Source organism: Aquarana catesbeiana, linkage group LG05, assembly GCF_042186555.1.
Source record: "Aquarana catesbeiana isolate 2022-GZ linkage group LG05, ASM4218655v1, whole genome shotgun sequence".
NCBI lineage: Eukaryota > Metazoa > Chordata > Amphibia > Anura > Ranidae > Aquarana > Aquarana catesbeiana.
Window position 1 is genome coordinate 365217386 of NC_133328.1, and position 12264 is coordinate 365229649.

The 12264-nt window shown below is 40.5% G+C and overlaps 1 protein-coding gene across 1 annotated transcript in view; it reads right to left on the reverse strand.

The window, feature by feature from the left end:
* The window catches only part of BCL2 (BCL2 apoptosis regulator), a 249175-nt gene that overhangs the window by 14516 nt on the left and 222395 nt on the right, over positions 1-12264 (reverse strand). The window lies entirely within an intron of this gene.

The window sequence follows — 12264 nt, forward strand, 5'->3', positions numbered from 1 at the left end:
TGGGGTATTTAAGAAGCTGGGCATACGTGCAGATTAGCCTAGGAGTCCTGGAGAAGAAGGTGGTTGGCAGGAGTTTAATTAAAAGTACAGTCATCCTTTAAACAGCTCCTTTAAGGCCCAGAGTTGCAAGGAACAGTAGAGTTGGTACTTCTGTCATTTTTTGTTATTATGACAAACTGTTATTCAATGAAAATAATATCAAGTACCAAGTTAACGGAAAAAACACTGGGCAATATCTATTTGCTATGAAGCATATATTATATTGATTGTAATAATATACTCTTTTCTTCTACTATACAAGGGTTACTGTACTGTGCATTTTCTAATAGAGGTGTTCTGGTGAAAAGGCTACTATGGTAAAGACTGTCATATAAAATGACAACAAACAACAGTCTTATGTCAGCCATATAAGATCAAAGATAAGCCTGAACCAAGTGAATATATAATTCAAAGGTCAGATGTTCTCTTGCATTACGTTTACTTATATGAGGTGTCAGCAGTAAAGCATAAAACAAATGCCATTCTATTTTAAGCACCTTTCATCAGGTTCCAGCTTTAGCAAATCTAAATCACAAAGTTGCCAGCAGAGGGTGTGAAAGAACTGTCTTAGTTAAAAGGTAAATCCCTAACATGGCTACAGATACTTATACAAAGGAGACTCTACTATACCGACTGCTTTATTCAACACTCTGAGACCTGCTTATGATGAAAATGGAAACTTGCAATATCATTGGCCTCCTCTTTCCTGTCTAATTAATTGCATGTCTGCAGTATTTCCAGATAATGTTGTACCGGGTTATCATTCCAACCACATCTGGACGCCTTATTATAATTAGACATTTCCCGTTACGACTAAAATTATTTAAAGCGTGGCCCAGAAAATATGAAAGAGCTAAGTTTACTATTTTCTTCATTTTCCATTAAGCCAGGAAGATGATAATGACTGATTTGCTGTAATGAAATCAGTTTGTTTACAGATACTACAAAGACTGCAAAGCTGTAGTTACTAGCACATCCAATCCAACTTGCTTACCTTTGCATTCCCTCGATTAAATGTATTTTCTAAACTTTAATTACATTTTTAATGGAGAACTCCAGACAAAATTCCTCTTTCGTTTTGGATGCTCTCTTGTTTTAATTGATGTATTCCATTTAGGGAGATTTCTCATCACTGCCTGTATGGTCACAGGACAGAAAGTTAGTGAGGGGAAGGGTTAAAACCTCTAAGTTTTTTATTACTGTCAGTCCCCACTGTAGTAATGTCAACATACTTCCTGTGAGGTCACCGACTGGACAGGAAGTTAAGGGAGTTCCCCTCAATAGAGTCTCTGAGATCAATAGAAACCTGGCAAAGGTTCAAATGCTATAACATGTCAAAAACTTAGACTTCTGGTGTGTGATGGAAATAAGGTAAGGATTACTTATTCAACAAGCTGGAGAGAGGAGCACAGTGGTTTGTGAGCAACTCAGAGTACAGCGTTTTGACAAAGGCCAGGCAAGGTTTTGTTTTGGAGGACCTATTTACAACAGAAAGCAATGTGGTAAAGCATGCATTAGAACACTCTGTAATATGCTTCTCATCACGCTGCATTACCACAGTCCATTTGCTTTAAATGTTTTTTTTTGTTTTTTTTACCACAGCACATCGCAAATTATGTGTTATGGTATACTGAAGTGTGCTATGGTGCAGGTGTGTTATGGATATACATGTGTTGGAGTTTCATTCAAAACGAAAAAACACCACTGCCAACACTGCAGTAAGTTAATGCAATAGCTATTCAACATTCAAATTGAATGGCACAGCACAAATTGCACCGTCCATTGTGGTAAAAGTCATTACTGCAACGCAGTGGTGTGAACGTGCCCTTAGAACTCAAATTAAAATGCTGTTTTCATCCTATTCGAGGAGACTGCCCTTCGCTTCCTGTTTGGTCTGACATCTGTTTAATACAAAGGAAGTAAGGGAATGGGGCACAGACTTGACAGTGGTCCTAACCTTCCCTCCCTCTAAAATAAAATGTTGTTAAATCCTAAGTTTAGCTAAAATAAAAAACAGAAAAATGATCACAAAGGACTTTGTAGGATGCATCCCTTTTGGGGATTCCTCTTCTTCTCCTCTGCAGCAGGGGTTAACACATCTAAAGGGCTTTCAAGAGAACCTGACTATGCCTGCCTTTCCACCCAGCTCCTTCATTCACGGTAGCTGTACCACAGCTTCTATGAATGAATCATGTTCATTAATGGAGGGGGTAGAGCTCTCAATCCATCCACCCACCCACCCTCTATTCATAGATCCTGTTTCATTCATAGAAGCAGTAGTATGGCTTCCATGAATGGAGCAACTGGGTGGAAAAGGTGACCATAGTTGGGCACTTGATGAGAACCCATGACAGCTCCTTAGTTCTATTAACCTTTGTCGCACCAGAGGATTATGGTGGTGGGTGTGGGAGGTGTTGCATGGATGGGGAGGATTTCTATTTACAGAAAAGGGATCAGCAAAAGGGACACATCCTACAGACTGTAAATTATGTCCTTCGTGCTGATTTTTCTGTTGTTTTTCATCTTAGGTAAAAAATACAGAAGATATAAATCCTTAAAAAAATAAAACTAACGCAGCGACCACATTTATTGGTATGCCATAAAATATTACATTTTTAATGCTGTTTAACACTAACACAAAAATAACTCCATCAGAAGACAACTCCATGACCTATGGACATATTAGTCTTAGTAAGCCATTTCTAAGGCTGGATTCACACTAGAGATCGCAGCGGCTAGCAGCAGGGGTCTGGTGTGTCTCCATTCACCGTTTCAGGTCCGATTTCAGCCCGAATTTTGGGCTGAATTCGGACATTAAACGGAACAAAAATGCACAGGGTTCCTGTGCGTTTCGCAACAGAACCGCTGCGGGGATGTGTGAACCGGATCCATAGAGAGCTGGTCACAATCTCCTGCAATGCAAATTGGATGCGGGGAAACCCGCATCCAATTCGCAATAGTGTGAACCCAGCCTAAGAGCCCATTCACACAGGGACGACTTGTCACCTCCCGTTCTGTGCTATGGAACCGTTCTAAGGGGAGCGACGCAAGTCGCTCCGACTTAGAAAAAGGTTCCTGTACGACTTCGGGGGCGACTTGGGGCGACTTGCATAGACTTCTATACAGAAGTTGTTTTGCAAGTCGCCCGGGCAGTCGTTTGCAGGTCGCCTCGCTGAGGCGACCTGCAAGTCGTGTTGCCCCTGTGTGAATGGGGTCTAAAGGTTTCATGACATTTCCTGGGACTTCTGGACATCTGCTGAGGGCAGGACAATGGCACATACCATGTGTTCTTCTATATGATGTGTTATTTTTCCTGCAGAAACTTGTGTGAATAAAAATGCACAGCTTAGAAAGAAAATTCAGGCCAAAAAAGACTATGCCCTCTTCCCCCACTACGTGATCCTTGTTTCCATGTTATTAAAGAAGTCTGATGCCCATCACTGTATATATGATATGTACACACCGAATATGGCCCTTGCTTGTTATTTGCTATAATTTGAAGGGAATGTATTTAAAATATCTTAGTATCTTAGATCACAGCATGTGGCAAGCTATGTTTGCCTACAGCGGAATACTTGAAAACTAGTATGGAAAAATAATCATACAACTATAATCATTCTATAGCTGATACTAACCTCAGATCTCCAGCACTTAATGAGCAACACAAGCTATATTATTAATATTAACAACCATACCATAAGGCAAATTAATATTCTGTACATTGCTTGGGGTAAATAGATCAAACATTTTTTTTAATGTTTACATTTTATGATGATATATAATGAGATGACCAAGTAACAGAAGATCTTAGATGTTATGTCTGCAGGAAAACTTTACAAAATGTATAGAATTCTTGATTAGACAACTAGTGTAATAAACAAGAACTTTATATGACTCAATTTAGCTACTTTAAAGCTTAACTCCAGGTAAACAGCTAAAAACACAGTTGAAATACATATGTGGAAACTGTCTTCCATCAAGTTGTAGATTTACAGCACAAGCACAGTTAGCCTGGTGACCTGCTTTTACAGTAATCAAGTGACACAGCTAGGTCACCTCCCTGCTCCCAGCCTTTCACTGAACAGTGAAGGAACAGAAAAAGCCTGATTAGGTCATCTCTCTGCTCTCTTCTCCTGTCAGCACATGCTAATACAAGATGCCATTTTGACTGCAAGTACTGCCCCTCCTTATTCCAATCTAAGTGCTGTTGTGAAGGAGATTAGGAGCTACATTTCAAGCTGAACTACTGGCTAATTGTCACCGGCACTTCCTGTCCATATACACATGTTAAACGTGTATATGTTTTTCATGTAACTAATATATTTTATAAGTAAATTATCTTCACAATTTGCATGATGTCAAGGCAGTTATGCCTAGGCACCCGGAGGAAGTTAGGGAGGTGCTGACGTTACTTCCTGTCAGGGTACGCAGCTGCAATAACAAAAAATTACCATGATGCTTTTTGAATTGTAGTAGTAATGAACATGAATGACCAAGACAATTGGTGGGATTGTGAACAGGTTGTGAAATGCTCGTTAGTGTGCCTATCACAGCTAGGCAGGTCTGTCATAATGCTGGCCAGGACAGACCAGGTGACCTGTCCATCAAATGACGCTAAGTGTGTGTGTGGGTCAGTGAGTCTTAGGCTACTTTCACACTGGGGCGTTGGGGGCGTCGGCGGTAAAGCGCCGCTATTTTTAGTGGCGCTTTACCGTCATTTTTGCGGCACTCTTCGGCCACTATCGGGGTGCTTTTAACCCCCGCTAATGACCGAAAAAGGATTAAATGTGCCCACAATGCGCCGCTGCAGTGGCATTTTGCCAGATCTTCAGTCGCGCTGCCCATTGATTTCAATGGGCAAGGGTGCTGTAGGAGCAGTGTATACACTGCTCCTACAGCGCCTCAAAGATGCTGCTTGCAGGACTTTTTTTGGCGTCTGCCAGACCACCGCTCCAGTTTGAAAGCACTCAGGCTTTCACACTGGAGTGAGAGGAGAGGCTCTTTACAAGCACTTTGCAGGCGCTATTTTTAGCGATATATCGCCTGTAAAGTGCCTCAGTGTGAAAGCAGCCTTAGACTCCCAAGACCTTCTACAAAATTAATTATGTTGCCACTCGCATACAAAGGCACTATACTGGGGCAGTTACAAGAGCATTGACTAGAGAAAGAACAGGCAGAGGCCACCAGTCTTATGAAATGGATATCAAGGACAAAGAACCTTTGTTATCCTGCATTCAAGAGTTTATCAATTAGTGGCTGGATGACTAAATTCAAATACATGAATATATTGATTGAAGAAAATAAATTATCTACATAAATATGTTAATACATTTCTACACAGAGTTCAGCTTTAGGTATACTAGATACATTTAATATATTTTTTATCAAACAGACAACTGCAATTTGTAGTTTCTAGCTGGAGTTGAGCTTTAAATTTGGTATTCAAGGCTTTTCATAAATAAATAGCTTTTTACAAGTTGATACTCATGCTACGGCCTCTTTAAAATTTAGCCTGCCACAATTGATCCCCTTCTAAAAAAAGAGTTGCCTGGCTGTCTCTGGCTTTGATTACTGATTTAGTAACCCAGGACAAACAGTTTTTATTTTTTTCTCTTTATTATTTTTTTTTTTAATTTTTTTTCATTTTTTATTTTTTTCACTATAATTTTTATTGAAGCTGTGCATCAATATTAACACAATCTTTCACTTAAAGTGTAAGTCCACCCTAAAACTAAAATCTCTGCATCTCCAGACGTCCACATTTTAAGACTAACCTAGTTACATAGTTTGTAAGGTTGAATAAAGACATCAGTCCATCCAGTTCAACCTGAGTGAGTGTGGGTGCATGTCTACAATTGTCCCTATCCCTGTACATTGTGTCTCATTAAGATGCTCATCTGTTCTATTATTATTTATTTAAGGTACCCATATAGTGCCGTCAATTTACGCAGCGCACCACACATACATCGCACACTCACCACGGTCCCTACCCTCAAGGAGCCCACAATCCAAGGTCCCCAACTCACATTCATATACTAGGGCCAATTTTTGGACAGAAGCCAATTAACCTACCGGCATGTCTTTGGAGTGTGGGAGGAAACTGGAGTACCCGGAGGAAACCCACGCAGGCACAGGGAGAACATGCAAACTCCAGGCAGGTAGTGTCTTGTTTGGGATTAGAACCAGCGACCCTTTTTACTGCTAGACGAGAGTGCTACCCACTACACCACTGTGCCACACCAACAGTACACCACTGTGCCGGCGGAAGCTCCGACAGCTGACAGCTCAGTGTGGGATCGGGTCGGATTGGCTTAAAAAAAGGCATGTATACTGATTTCTTCTTTCCAGGGCTATTTAGGTTAGCGTTAGATCGTGGATATCTGGAGATGCAGGGATTCTAGTTTTAGAGTGGACTTCTATTTTAACCACTAAACGACCTGCCGCTGTCATTTTACTGAGGTAGTTTGGCTCTCCTGGGCAAATCGCCATAGCTGTACCTTGGCCCTTTAAATAGACCACACACCTGCTGCGTGTAGTAAGAGCTGATGCATGTGCCTGGTGGCCGCGATGTCTGCCGGGCACCCGCTTCCCTGCCAGTGACATTTAAAAAGTAATCAGTGCATTTTTATAGCACTGATCGCTGTATAAATGCCAATGGTCCCAAAAAAGTGTCAAAAGTGTCTGATCTGTCCGCTGCAATGTCGCAAACCCGCTAAGAATCGCAGATCGCCGCCATTACTAGTAAAAAAAAATAATAATGAAAATTCCATAAATCTATCCCCTATTTTGTAGACACTATAACTTTTGCGCAAACCAATCAATATACGCTTATTGCAATTTTTTTTAACCAAAAATATGTAAAAGAATACTTATTGGCCTAAACTGGTGAATACATTTTTTTGGGGATATTTATTATACCAAAAAGTAAAAAATACTGATTTTTTTTCAAAATTCTCGCTCATTTTTTGTTTATAGCGCAAAAAAATAAAAACCGCAAAGGTGATCAAATACCACCAAAAGAAAGCTCTATTTGTGGGAAAAAAAGCACAGTCAATTTTGTTTGGGTTACGACCGCGTAATTGACAGTTAAATCCTTGTAGTGCCGTATCACAAAAAATGGCCTGTCAAGAAGGGGGCAAATCCTTCAGTTATGTGCCTCTCTATTCCTAAATAAATCTACCACATTCTACATTATCATAGAGAGGCCCGCAAATACATTTATAATTTCCCATAAAGGGAAAAATTCTTAACCATCTCCTCTTCCATGAAACCAACCCCCAGCCACTCAGGGAATAGAGAAAAAAACAAAAAAAAAAACAAACACAAAAAAATAATTAAAAAGGAAAAGGAAAATAATTCTCTCTCTGATCATCTCCCCCCATGCCACTCGCCCCAATTAACTAATTTATTATGTAACTCAATTTATTATGTAACCCACCCACCAGTATGGTCCCCATGGAAATTTGAGGACCATACTGGTAAGTGGGTTACATAATAAATTGGGTTACATAAAAAAATTAGTTAATCTCCCCCCCATGCCACTCGCCCCAATTAACTAATTTATTGTGTAACCCAATTTATTATGTAACCCACCCACCAGTATGGTCCCCATGGAAATTTGAGGACCATACTGGTGGGTGTGTTACATAATAAATTGGGTTACATAATAAACTAGTTAATCTCCCCCCCGTGCCACTCGCCCCAATTAACTAATTTATTAAGTAACCCAATTTATTATGTAACCCACCCACCAGTATCGTCCCCATGGAAATTTGAGGAGCATACTGGTGGGTGGGTTACATAATAAATTGGGTTACATAATAAATTAGTTAATCTCCCCCCCATGCCACTCGACCCAATTAACTAATTTATTGTGTAACCCAATTTATTATGTAACCCACCCACCAGTATGGTCCTCAAATTTCCATGGGGACCATACTGCGAGAAATTTCTCCCAAGGCAAACATGATCTGTGCACTTTTTCGAAGGCAGTGCTTCAAGGAGTGCTGAAGAAGGCCAGGAAACAATAATTGTCAGAAGAAGTGGTCAGTGTTGGCCTCATCCATAGTCTCTTAGTACAAATTTCCTTTAAATGTGTGCAGAATCATCATATATTGTAAGGAAAGGTCATGAAAAGGTGCTTTATAAAATGGAAAAGGTCTTGGGTTTGCATGCTGAAAATAGAGCAGGGGAGGCTTGTCAATGGCAGGAAAGTATCACAAATGGGTGAAATTCTATGAGAAACAGACGTCGCCTTTATAGGTTGTATATATTGCATCCCTCTTGTGCTTAGAAGATGTTTTAATCTTTATAATGTGCTGAGCATATGGATTCAATTCTGCATACCAACACAAGGGGAAGGGTACAATGAAAGAAGAATATCAAAATGAAAGAGAAGTCTTAGCTGAAAAGCACAACACATATTATTACATGAAGACTTCATCACACTGCTCTTTATCTTCCATTCCTCAGACTAAACATTGTATATTGACTCTGATAAATGAGGGAAATTATTGCATATTACCACAAAGATTTTCCCTCAGCTTAGACATTAGGCCAACCACAGTATGTACATCCACGCAGGCTGATGTGAGAGAATAAAATAGCACCTATTCTGCTGGGTATAGATGATGTGTTGCTCTACTTATTAAATAAAAATCACTTATAAACATAGACTTGACAAAGCAATAGGTAAAATATCAGTAACAGAATCCTCTCATAAATCAATAGCTTTCCCTAATAGCACAGAAAAATTACCTTTCCTGTCTACGTTAAAGCAAAGTGAACATTTGCACTGACAGAACTAACAGAAAGCTCAATAAAGGTGAACTAAACACAAACAGCTGAAAGCACAAATGAACCACATATAAAGGAGCGGTTTAAGTAGACAGATCTGTATTTATGTCTATTTAGTGCTGGATATCTTCAGCCTGCTGACTGAACAGTAAATGATAAGACAGGGACTGATGAGGTTATCCATCTATTCATTCTTCTCTCTTTTCCTAGCGTGCTTTTCTTGTGAGTGCATTTGCATACAGCACACCGGTTTGGCTCTCAATCCTGCCCCTTCCTCTCCTGGCCTGAGCGCTACTATATAGGATTGCAAGAGCCTGAAATCAAATTCAAGGACTTACATTAGTTGCATTAAAAACAATTGATTGAATTATTTATTAAAGTGCATCAAAACCAAAAAATCAAATATATTGCAGCTTATCAGACTTTAGATGTGGTCACTACATTAGTTCCTTTTTCAGGCTTTATTTTCGCCTGGTGCTCCTACCAGTAACCATACTGCCATTTACCATACTGTATCAATTACGGAGCGGCCTTGTCTGTTCTCCTTATTTGGACTCCTCTCTTTTACATAGGTAGGTGTTTTGGTAATTCACAGAGGACAGCTCAGAAAGCCGATTACCTTCTTTTAGATAACAGTCAACTATACGAAAAATCGTCCAAACCCATTTTTTGAAAAACGAACATTCGGCCGTGAGCACAAACGATAGTGCCATCGTGTGATGACTGATAAATCGTTCAGTGGACATAAATGAATGCCTTTTTTGTTCTTTTTTTTTTACATATACCTAGAGTAGACAGTTCGGACGGGAAACACATTGGTGGTTGATTTACTAAAGGCAAATAAACTCTGCACTACAAGTGCACTTGGAAGTGCAGTGGCTGTAGATCGCTGTAGATCTGAGGGGAAGCTCTAAAATGGGGGAAGCTTTGCTGATTTTATCATCCAATCATGTGCAAGCTAAAATGCTGTTTTTTATTTTCCTTGCATGTCCCCCTTGGATCTACAGCGACTGCAGTGCACTTGTAGTGCAAAGTGTATTTGCCTTTAGTAAATAACCCCCTATAACCTTTCAATTTCCCAACTCGTCCTTCGTTTTTTCGGCTCAAAAACATCCCAAAAATTATCGACTTTTTACCCTTTAGCTGGCCGAAAAACAAACATATGACCGAATTTCGGACGATATAGCGTATTGCCAGCATAATTCAAGTGACCAAGAATTTACAAGGACACTGACATACCTCCCAACTTTGTAACTTAAAGAAAAATTGCAGGCATGGTATATTTTTACATTGTTATATTAGTACAGCTTGGACCAATGTATCTATGTACAGGATATACCATAGCTGTTTGATGCCCCTGGAAGCTGGATATCACTAAAGACATCAGCATCCTGCTTCTCCACCTTGTTCGATCAAAGAACATTTTGCATTCAGTCAGAAAATGCAAAGCGTTCTCTGAATGGCACCCGTTCTGAGGGGCCAACCTCCTGTGTATGCAATGAATCAGGCTGGCTGCTCAGCATGGGGCCCGGAAGCATGTGGAGATCACTAGACTATAGGTGTTTACTTCAGCGATTTCTAGCTTTCAGGGGCATCAAAGTATACAAAGTTACATTGGTCCAAGCTGGCCCATGTCTGGAATTCATTTTTAAGTATGAGGGACACCCTGGGATTGGGAATATATGTGTAGCACCGGCTTAGTTTTGCCTCTGTAATATATGCAGAGTATTGCTCTCTGAAACATTGCATTGCATTTTCTGGATAAACTGATAGCAGGATGAGAGACTCTATTGGGTACAGCCGCAGGATTGAAGGCAGATTGGGTCCTGCTGTAGCTAAGAAGGAAGCCCACCCCTAACAACAAAAACAAGGAAGGACAGGATTGGAGAGCAGCCCAGGAGAGCTGTGATTGGGAGAGAGAGAGGAGGAGACAGTAGGAGAGACAGAAGGGCATTGTGGCAGCCAGACAGAAAAAGTATCCCATGTGTTTTCTCCTGAGCACTTCAAGATCCTGTGACTCTCCTAAAAGAAGGTGCACACTTGAGAGGGGAGTTTTCAGTGTGTTATTCTGCCTGATTACTGAAGATGTGTTAACAGTGCAGTGAAATCTAGAGACGAATTTCAGTACTGCAGCAATCATCATCATTATCCTGTTTGGAGGTTTCTGTGGCATGTGTTGCTTCCATCGCCATCCAGTTGACAGAGACAGCGATCAATTTACCAATTGCTAGAAGGAAGATATATCAAGTGCATCTAATGGTGAGAGATCTTCTGCCATCCTTGTGTAAGTGGATCTTGCTTAATCCTGCTAGGCCCTATTTAACGCTAATGCAGCTCTATCTGAAGGTGGATCACCACATCTGTTAATCTTTGTGACGCTTTGTGAAGATACCCCTTTCCATTCTGTGGATTACAAATATTACTTCACAAAAGTCTGAGTACTCAAACACAGGATTTAAAGGGCCCCAACGCTGACAGACTCTGTGTGTGTGTTTGTGTGAATAGAATTCCCACTGGCCAGTGGTTAGCTAGAACCTACAAGACCTAGGTAGGATCTTATAGTCATTAATATCACTTCTGGGAAATTGTTGAACATTATTTTTGTATTGTATTGTACAGTTTCGTTCACCACTCGTTCAGTGCATTTCAGGCAAGGCCTCCCACTGGCGGTTAAAGTGAACGAACACCAATCCTGTTTTCCTTTACTGAGCAGTTGTATTATATCATTGCATTTAGTATTGGTATTCTGTTAATCAGTTTATCTGTTTTCAGGGATTATTTCTAGTTCTAATAAAGCCCAGCTAAAAGTTTAAACAGTGTTTTGGTGTTACTTGGATCCAGGTGAGGATGAGCCGTCACTGGTGTGGGACAGAAGACCCGTATATTATAGTAGCCCTTGCGAGGATAGCGCTACATATGCATTGTACGCATTGGCAAACATTAGGGTGAGCACGTCTAAGACTTATTGACTAATTTATTTAATTTTGTTTATTTAAGCTACTTATATAGCGCTGTCAATTTACGCAGCGCTTTACATATACATTGTACATTCACATCAGTCCCTACCCTCAAGGAGCTTACAATCTAAGGTCCCTAACTCACATTCATACATACTAGGGCCAATTTAGACAGAAGCCAATTAACCTACCAGCATGTCTTTTGGAGTGTGGGAGGAAACCGGAGTACCCGGAGGAAACCCACGCAGGCACAGGGAGAACATGCAAACTCCAGGCAGGTAGTATCATGGTTGGGATTTGAACCAGCGGCCCTTCTTACTGCTAGGCGAGAGTGCTATCCATTACACCACTGTGCCGCCGGTAGGGTTAGGGTTAGGGTTAGACTTGGGGTTAGGGACCACCCCCAGTGATCATGCAATGCATTAAAACAGGTAAATACTGTAGTACAAAAAAAGGGGCAAAGTGGTAACCA